Source organism: Oncorhynchus mykiss, chromosome 21 (assembly GCF_057628025.1).
Source record: "Oncorhynchus mykiss isolate SJ-2025 chromosome 21, ASM5762802v1, whole genome shotgun sequence".
NCBI lineage: Eukaryota > Metazoa > Chordata > Actinopteri > Salmoniformes > Salmonidae > Oncorhynchus > Oncorhynchus mykiss.
The window spans coordinates 24,463,564-24,474,269 of record NC_143042.1 but is presented as its reverse complement, the minus strand read 5'-3'; the positions used below and the strand labels follow the sequence as shown (position 1 = coordinate 24,474,269).

At 42.3% G+C, this 10,706-nt stretch overlaps 1 long non-coding RNA gene across 1 annotated transcript; it reads left to right on the top strand.

Annotated features, from left to right (window-relative positions):
• The first annotated feature begins 8,862 nt into the window (after positions 1–8,862).
• Positions 8,863–10,448, top strand: LOC149973029 (uncharacterized). The gene is made up of 3 exons (XR_016490262.1): positions 8,863–8,995; positions 9,108–9,661; positions 9,772–10,448. It is a non-coding gene; the product is annotated as an uncharacterized LOC149973029 (long non-coding RNA).
• The last annotated feature ends 258 nt before the right edge of the window (positions 10,449–10,706 follow it).

Below are 10,706 nucleotides of genomic sequence, written 5' to 3'. Positions count from 1 at the left end.
AGCGAAAATATAAATGCAACTGGGCAACAATTTCAACAATTAATTAATTCAACAATTAATACTAGGAAATAATTCAATTGAAATCAATTCACTAGCCCCTAATCTATGGATTGCACATGACTGGGAATACAGATATGCATATGCATGGGCCACAGATACCTTAAAAAAAAGTAGGTTCGTGGATCAGAAAACCAGTCAATAAGTGGGGTAACCACCGTTTGTTTCATGCAACACGACACATCTCCTTTGAATAGAATTGATCAGGCTGTTGAGTGTGGCCTGTGGAATGCTGTCCCAATCCTGGCCCAGGTTGCTGGATATTGGCAGGAACTGGAACACACTTTCGTACACTTAGATCCAGAGAATCCCAAACTGCTCAATGAGTGAAATGTCTGGCGAGTATGCAGGTCATGGAAGAACTGAGACATTTGCAGCTTCCATGAATTGTGTACATTGGGCCGTGCATTATCATGCTAAAACGTGAGGTTAAGACGGCAGATGAATGGCACGACAATGGGTCGAAGGATCTCGTCACGGTATCTCTGTGCATTCAAATAGCCATCGATAAAATGCAATTGTGTTCGTTGTCCGTAGCGAATGCCTACCCATACCATAATCCCACTGCCACCATGGGGCACTCTGTCCACAAAGTTGACGTCAGCAAACCACTCTCCCATCTGCCATCTCTCAAAACTTGAGACTTGACAAACTGCACATTTTCAAATGGCCTTTTATTGTCCCCAGCACAAGGTGCACCTGCATAATGATCATGCTGTTTAATCAGCTTCTTGATATACCACACCTGTCAGGTGGATGGATTATCTTGGCAAATGAGAAATGCTCACGTTCCGGGATGTAAACTAATTTGTGCACAACATATACAGTGGGGCAAAAACGTATTTAGTCAGCCACCAATTGTGCAAGTTCTCCCACTTAAAAATATGAGGTCCCTTTGCAAAAAAACAGCCCCAAAGCATGATGTTTCCACCCCCATGCTTCACAGTAGGTATGGTGTTCTTTGGATGCAACTCAGCATTCTTTGTCCTCCAAACACGACAAGTTGAGTTTTTACCAAAAAGTTATATTTTGGTTTCATCTGACCATATGACATTCTTCCAATCTTCTTCTGGATCATCCAAATGCTCTCTAGCAAACTTCAGACGGGCCTGGACACGTACTGGCTTAAGCAGGGGGACACGTCTGCCACTGCAGGATTTGAGTCCCTGGCGTTACTGATTGTAGGCTTTGTTACTTTGATCCCAGCTCTCTGCAGGTCATTCACTAGGTCCCCCCGTGTGGTTCTGGGATTTCTGCTCACCGTTCTTGTGATCATTTTGACCCCACGGGGTGAGATCTTGCGTGGAGTCCCAGATCGAGGGAGATTATCAGTGATCTTGTATGTCTTCCATTTCCTAATTATTGCTCCCACAGTTGATTTCTTCAAACCAAGCTGCTTACCTATTGCAGATTCAATCTTCCCAGCCTGGTGCAGGTCTACAATTTTCTTTCTGGTGTCCTTTGACAGCTCTTTGGTCTTGGCCATAGTGGAGTTTGGCGTGTGACTGTTTGAGGTTGTGGACAGGTGTCTTATATACTGATAACAAGTTCAAACAGGTGCCATTAATACAGGTAACGAACGAGTGGAGGACAGAGGAGCCTCTTAAAGAAGAAGTTACAGGACTGTGAGATCCAGAAATCTTGCTTGTTTGTAGGTGACCAAATACTTATTTTCCACCATAATTTGAAAATAAATTCATTAAAAAATCCTACAATGTGATTTTCTGGATTTTTTTTCTCATTTTGTCTGTCATAGTTGAAGTGATGAAAGTGATACCTACAGTGCCTTGCGAAAGTATTCGGCCCCCTTGAACTTTGCGACCTTTTGCCACATTTCAGGCTTCAAACATAAAGATATAAAACTGTATTTTTTTGTGAAGAATCAACAACAAGTGGGACACAATCATGAAGTGGAACGACATTTATTGGATATTTCAAACTTTTTTAACAAATCAAAAACTGAAAAATTGGGCGTGCAAAATTATTCAGCCCCTTTACTTTCAGTGCAGCAAACTCTCTCCAGAAGTTCAGTGAGGATCTCTGAATGATCCAATGTTGACCTAAATGACTAATGATGATAAATACAATCCACCTGTGTGTAATCAAGTCTCCGTATAAATGCACCTGCGCTGTGATAGTCTCAAAGGTCCGTTAAAAGCGCAGAGAGCATCATGAAGAACAAGGAACACACCAGGCAGGTCCAAGATACTGTTGTGAAGATGTTTAAAGCCGGATACAAAAAGATTTCCCAAGCTTTAAACATCCCAAGGAGCACTGTGCAAGCGATAATATTGAAATGGAAGGAGTATCAGACCACTGCAAATCTACCAAGACCTGGCCGTCCCTCTAAACTTTCAGCTCATACAAGGAGAAAACTGATCAGAGATGCAGCCAAGAGGCCCATGATCACTCTGGATGAACTGCAGAGATCTACAGCTGAGGTGGGGGCCTCTGTCCATAGGACAACAATCATTCGTATGTTGCACAAATCTGGCCTTTATGGAAGAGTGGCAAGAAGAAAGCCATTTCTTAAAGATATCCATAAAAAGTGTCGTTTAAAGTTTGCCACAAGCCACCTGGGAGACACACCAAACATGTGGAAGAAGGTGCTCTGGTCAGATGAAACCAAAATTGAACTTTTTGGCAACAATGCAAAACGTTATGTTTGGCGTAAAAGCAACACAGCTGAACACACCATCCCCACTGTCAAACATGGTGGTGGCAGCATCATGGTTTGGGCCTGCTTTTCTTCAGCAGGGACAGGGAAGATGGTTAAAATTGATGGGAAGATGGATGGAGCCAAATACAGGACCATTCTGGAAGAAAACCTGATGGAGTCTGCAAAAGACCTGAGACTGGGACGAGATTTGTCTTCCAATAAGACAATGATCCAAAACATAAAGCAAAATCTACAATGGAATGGTTGAAAAATAAACATATCCAGGTGTTAGAATGGCCAAGTCAAAGTCCAGACCTGAATCCAATCGAGAATCTGTGAAAAGAACTGAAAACTGCTGTTCACAAATGCTCTCCATCCAACCTCACTGAGCTCGAGCTGTTTTGCAAGGAGGAATGGGAAGAAATTTCAGTCTCTCGATGTGCAAAACTGATAGAGACATACCCCAAGCGACTTACAGCTGTAATCGCAGCAAAAGGTGGCGCTACAAAGTATTAACTTAAGGGGGCTGAATAATTTTGCACGCCCAATTTTTCCGTTTTTGATTTGTTAAAAAAGTTTGAAATATCCAATAAATGTCGTTCCACTTCATGATTGTGTCCCACTTGTTGTTGATTCTTCACAAAAATATATATTTATGTTTGAAATCTGAAATGTGGCAAAAGGTCACAAAGTTCAAGGGGTTCGAATACTTTCGCAAGGCACTGTAAGTGTCCATATTTTTTATAAAATAACTGAACACTGAAAAAACAACAAAACGACAAACAAACAGTCCTGTACGGTGAATGAAAAAACACTGAACAGATAATAATCACCCCACAAAACACAGGTGGGAAAAGGCTACCTAAGTATGATTCTCAATCAGAGACAACAAACGACACCTGCCTCTGATTGAGAACCATACCAGGCCAAACACATAAACGCAACATAGAAAAATTAACATAGACTACCCACCCCAACACACGCCCTGACCAAACTAAAACAAAGACATAACAAAGGAACTAAGGTCAGAACGTGACAATATAGCTTTTTGTGCATATGGACAATTTCTGGGATCTTTTATTTCAGCTCATGAAACATGGAAGCAACCCTTTACATATTGTTTTTATGTTTTTGTTCAGTGTAAGAGAAGAAAATAGAAAGGATATTTTTCCCAGATGGCTATTGCTGATTGTCACCAGTAGCCTACTCACATGACGAACACGCACAGAGCCACTGTTTTTATGAGCAACTTGTAGTTGTTTGGCAAAAATAGGTTCATTAGCAACCTTGGACTCTGCTCTTTCTGAAATCAAAACGTCTGGCCTGCATGGACCTCAGTAGGATGGCATGGAAGAAGTGCTCTTTGCTAAGCTCCTTTCCCTTCTTTGTCAAGACACGCTGGTCATCAGTCTCTTCATTCTTTAATTGACAACTGATAAAATTGTCACCCATCAGACTATTGTCAGTTTAATCTGGTCTTTATTCCCCATCTATTATTATTATTATTATTATTATTATTATTATTATTTGTGTGAAATTAGTTTCAATATAGTTTAGGTCTAGTTTGGAAAGGCCAGCTGAGCAGGCAACTGTTGTCTTGAAGTTCGAAAAGTCCTATTTTTTTATGTACAGTCTATGTGCTTATGGATCAATCAATACATTTTCTGACTGATTACAATTTACATTTGGTGTTCTAAGGTTTCTTATGACCTATTTTAACATAATAAATGCATTCATTTAGCAATTTCTTATTTATTATGGAATATTAAAACAATTGTAATATCAACGACCATTCAGAAGTTATGGAGTGTATCTTTTGATGAAAACTCTCAGTTATTTGCCATCCATCTGAGCATTGAGATTGTATGTCCAAAATTCTGGGGCTGGGCTTAGCGATGGGTCATAATATTACCATTGCTTCCTTGAACCCATTGAAGTGAGCATATTGAGTTACATTGAGCAGTGGTAAGAAAGCAAATGCTTTCCAAGTTCAAATATTTTATCCAATTTGATCCAAATCCCAAAATAATTTGCTTAAGGCATTTCTTGTTTGCATAGGTCCCTGAGGTCTTTTCCCTTCTCAAATAGCATTAAGATATTTTAGTATTATGGCGCTTCAAAATATGTTTCGAATTGATTTCTATCTTTGCATAAATAGAAGTGAATAACAACCTGTGGAAAGTACTGAAGTCTCCAATGTCTCAGTTTCTGAGGGATTACGTTTTGAGATCTTTGCCTTTAGGGATGATATGGGTTAGGCAGATTGGGTTTGCAGTGGGAGTGCTGTTTGTACACCACAAGTGTTAGTCCACTGCTAGCCCGCCGAGCTAAATGCTGGGCATTAGTGCTTGGCGAGCTGAAGCAAGTCTTCTGATCTCAGGGAAGGTTATCATCAAGACTGTGTTGAAACAGTTACATCCCTCTCTCTCAGACCCTACCTTAAAATATCCATGCATGCCCATCCCCCATCCCTCTTGGGAAATCACAGCAGCTGAAGGGCTGTCTGACTGACTTGACAAACTCTCATGTGGACATTCCGTTCTATCCTCTCATCTGTCTGTGCTGCCATCATCATCATCGACTAGTTCTGAGCTCTGTGACAGGAAGGATGGAGGGAAGAAGAAATGGAGGGTTGACTCAGATGTCCCTACAGAGGTGGTCTCTTGAGGCCTCTCCTCTCCTCTCTTCTATCTCCTTCTCTTCTGTTACCCTCTTCAAACTTAATTTAATGACATATGATAATTATAGGTAATCATCTTCATCATCATTATCCAGTCTACCACAAGCTTCCTCCAGTAACTTCTGTCAGCAGCAAGGAATGCAAGAAGGGAAATAACTATGTGAGAATGCTGTTCATGGACTACAGCTCAGAATTAAACACCATAGTCAACTCCAAGATCATCACCAAGCTAGGGACCCTTATTAACCCCTCCGTTTGCAACTGGGTCCTAGACTTCCTGACGGGGCGGCCCCAGGTAGTGAGGGTAGGCAACAACACCTTCGCCACACTGACCCTCAACACACCCTCAGGGGTCTGTGCCTAGTCCCCGCCTGTACTCCCTGTTCACCCACAACTGCATGTCCACGCACGACTCCAACACCATCATCAAGTTTTCTGACAACATGCTGGCGATGAGTCAGCCTACAAGGAGGAGGTCAGAGACTTAGCAGTGTGGTGCCAGGACAACAACCTCTCCTGCAACATCAGCAAGGAGCTGATCGTGGACTATAGAAGACAGAGGGGAGAGCACGCCCCCGTCCACATCGACGGGGCTGTTGTGGAAAGGGTCGAGAGCTTCAAGTTCCTTGATTTCCACATCACTAAGGACTTAACATGGTCAACACACACCCGCACAGTCGTGAAGCGGGCATGGCAGGAGGCTGAAAATATTTGGCATGGGCCCTCGGATCCTCAAAAAGTTCTACAGCTGCGCCATCGAGAGCATCTTGACTGGCTGCATCACCGCTTGGTAGGGCAAATGCACCTCCCGTGACCACAAAGCGCTACAGAGGTTGGTGCGTACAGCACAGTACACCACTGGGGCCAAGCTTCCTGCCATCCAAAACCTCTATATCAAGCAGGGTCAGAGGAAGACCCCAAAAAATGCCAAAGACTCCAGCCACCCAAGCCATAGACTGTTCACTCTGCTACTGTCCAGCAAACGGTACCATAACATTGGCTCTCGGTCCAACAGGTTCCAAGACATCTTTCCCTAAGCCATAAGACTGCTAAATAGCCAGACTGCTAAATAGTTCATTAATGGAACCCACCTATCTGCAATATATTGCACTGACCCTATACGCAGTCTCACTAGGCTATACAGTGCATTCGTCAAGTATTCAGACCCTTCGACTTTTTCCACATTTTGTTACGTTACAGCCTTATTCTAAAATTGACTAAATAATTTTTACCCTCAATCAATCTACGCACTATACTATATAATTTTTGCAGAGAAAAAAAATATATATAGAGAAAAAAAATCTAATTTACATAAGTATTCAAACCCTTTACTCAGTATTCTGTTGAATCACCTCTGGCAGAAATTACAGTCTCGAATCATCTTCGATATCATGCTACAAGCTTGGCACACCTGTATTTTCGGAGTATCTCCCATCCTTCTCGGCAGATCCTCTCAAGCTCTGTCAGGTTGGATGTGGAGCGTCCCTGCACAGCTATTTTCAGGTCTCTCCAGAGATGTTCGATTGGGTTCAAGTCCGGGTTCAGGTCGGGCCATTGAAGGACATTGAGACTTGTCCCGAAGCCACTCCTGCGTTGTCTTGGCTGTGTGCTTAAGGTCATTTTCTAGTTGGAAGGGGAACCTTCACCCGAGTCTGAGGTCCTGAGTGCCCTGGAGCAGGTTTTTATCAAGGATCTGTCTGTACTTTGCTCCATTCATCTTTCCCTTGATCTTGACTAGTCTCCCAGTCCCCTCCACTGAAAAACAACCCCACAGCATAATGCTGCCAGCACCATGCTTCATCGTAGGGATGGTGCCAGGTTTCCTCCAGATGTGACACTTGGCATTCAGGCCAAAGAGTTCAATCTTGGTTTAATTAGACCACAGAATCTTGTTTCTTATGGTCTGAAAGTCCTTAGGTGCCTTTTGGCAAACTCCAAGCGGGCTGTCATGTGATTTCTACTGAGAAGTGGCTTCCATCTGGCCACTACCATAAAGGCCTGATTGGTGGAGTGCTGCAGAGATGGTTATCCTTCTGGAAGGTTCTCCCATCTCCACAGCGAAACTCTGGAGCTCTGTCAGAGTGACCATCGGGTTCTTTGTCACCTCTTTGTCATCTTGTCTTGTTGGTTCAAAACTTCTTCCATTTAAGAAAGATGAAGGCCACTGTGTTCTTGGACCTTCAATGCTGCAAACATTTTTTGGTACCCTTTCCCAGATCTGTGCCTCGACACAATCCTGTCTCGGAGCTCTACGGACAATTCCACGACCTCATGGCTTGGTTTTTGCTCTGACATGCACTGTCAATTGTGGGACCTTATAGAGGCAGATGTGTGCCTTTCCAAGTCAATTTAATTTACAACAGGTGGACTTCAATCAAGTTGTAGAAACATCTCAAGGATGATCAACGGAAACCAGATGCACCAGAGCTCAATTTTGAGTCTCATAGCAAAAAATCTGAATACTTATGTAAATAAGTTGAAGCATTCATTCATGTATACAAGTAAGAGTCTAGCTACAGTTTCAGATATTATACGTTTCTAATTTGTCAGAAAGTTGTTTTCATTGCAAGTTCTAGCATACTGTTAGCTAGCTGACATTAGATGACTGGCTCGCTAGCTAACATTATCTTTATGATCTGTGTGTAGCAATGTTCTCAGAACGCCATTTCACATTGCTAGTTATAGCCTAATGTTAACTAGCTAACATTGAATCTATTTGGTTAACTTTAGCTAGCTTTGACAATCGGTTTGTATTGCTAGTACTCTATGGATTAGGAGTATGGTTCATTGTTTAGCTAGCATGTCTTAACAAAAGACTCCACTCGGCAGATGACCCATCAAGTTAGCCAGATGTGTCTGACGTGATTACGGCTATCTATTGTATAATAATGCCAAAATATTTGTGTCTGGAATTTGTCTTTCAGCATCAGTAGAACACGCCTGACTCTCCTCCACCAGTCGTACAAGGAGAATGGTCTAATGCCTCCCATCAAAAAGAGAGCTGGCCCAAGCAAGCACAGGTTAGACCTGAACCATGAGGACTTGCAGCGAGTGGTGAACTTCATCAACAACTATGGAGAGGATAATGCAATAGTGTTACCAGGACGCCACCCATGACACAAACACTTTCGTGGAAAGCTGCTGCCATCCAATGTGACAAAAGCAGCAGTGTGGCGTCTCTACAAGGAATTGATGATAACACTTTTATGTAAAGAAAGTGCAGTCGCAAAAACCATCAAGCGCTATGATGAAACTTGCTCTCATGAGGACCGGCACAGGAAATGCTCTTTAATTATTTGTTTACGTTTATTTAATATTTTTGTAGGTATTTTTCTTAATACTGCATTGTTGGTTGTAAAGTAAGTAAGTAAGCATTTCACTGTAAAGTCTACACCTGTTGTATTTGGCGCATGTGACTTGATAAACTATGTTTTGATTATTTAATTGACTTCCAACATGATTGGCTCTACTTCTACTGATCTCACATTATTTCTGTATTTTCCAGAGGTACGTGTAGTCGGGCTGTGTGTTATCATTTTAACTTCCACTTTCCAAGGTGATGTTTCTGTTTGCAGTGCTGATGCTCTTCACATTTGTAGGTAAGGGACACTTACCTGATAATGATGATGATAATGATAAAAAAATGGTATTACCTTTCACGTTACATTTTCTTTTCATTAACTTACCTTAATGTTCTATTGTTTTTTGCAGGTGCACTATCCTTCTGACCCTATGCAGCCAGGTCCCATCTACTTTTAACTTCCCTCAATTGTAGCTTGTTTGGTGTCTGCTGTGAAGTTATACCACAACAAGTCAACTACATCATTGATGAAAGCATGTCATCCAGCAAAGGCAGCAGCGTAGTCAACTACATGCAACATTTCTTCACCAATTACGGAGTTAGGGAAACACATGTGGACCTGAACTGTGATAACTGCAGTGGCCAAAACAATAACAGGTGTGTCCTCTGGTATTGTGCCTGTCGTACAGTCACAAGCTGCACCACAGTCTGGACCTTCACTTCCACAGATCACAGGCCACACCAAATTTGTTTCGGCCTCATCAAGCAGCGCTTCAGAAAGACCTGAATTAACACTGTCTGAGATTGCTGGTGTTGTGAAGGACATCACTGTGACAGGGGTCAGCATCCCACAGCTGGTTGGACTGGAGGATGGTACAGTGCTGGTGGAAAGCTATGGCTGTCAACAACACCTGACTCTGTACTTCAGGCCGCTGCCACAGATCAAGCAGTGCCAGCACTTCAGGTGAATATAATTTTCATTGCATTGTATGAGGTTATTCTTCTTATCTTAACTTGGGAGGTGAATTGATGTTGTGCAAGGTTGTAATGTCTTAATTATTTTGTTATTTCCAGTTTTACATCTTCGATGCTCTGGAGCCTGGTGTTATTGTTGCCAAGGAGCATTCCAACTCAGTCGGGACCAGGCTTCAGCTGCTGCACAACGCTGACATCCTTCCTCCCATAGATGGTCTGCCTGTACAAGCACCAACTGGACTAGACACAGCTAGACAAACTTATGAGAAGATCAGGGAGTTTTGCAACGAAGAGGCTATGGACATCACACGCCCTGCACCAAAGTCAAGGGCAGGACAGAAACAGGCTCTCCGAATATAGATTGCCTTGTTCATGCGTGGTTCGGACGGACCAGTCATCAGCACTATCGGCAGTGCCTCTATTCAAATGACTCTCTCCTAACACACACGCCATACGTTGCTGCTACTATTTTTTTTATCCTGCTGCTCAGCCACTTTACCCGTGATTGTATGCACTACCTCATCCATCACTGATATTGTTATTGATATTGTTCTTGTACATACTGTATATTTTATTTGTATTGACACTATATTTTTCTGATATTGCTTCTATATGCAAGTAACCATTTGGCTGTACCGTTTACACCTTCTATAGATACCTATCCACTTGGCAATATGTGACTGGGGGTTATAGCATTTCTTTCACATGACCCATCAATTTAGACAAGTGTGTCTGGGTAGGTGTCATCTAATATTTATAAAATATTTTTATCTTGACACTTTCTGTTTACCTGGAATTTGTCCTTATTGTAGGCTACTACTTTTACCACTTTTAGTCTTAATCTTAACTACACTACTCACTGTTTAGCACATGACCTCACACGTGAATTCTTAAAGAGATGGGTGGGGCTGGCTTAAGAGGGTGTGGACAATGCTGAATGGGTGAGACAAAGTAGAGCTCTCCAACAGGTACCAAAACATTCAAAGAGCATTTTCTCAAAAGTGAATTTACAAGTTTGTAGCTCTGAGTCTACT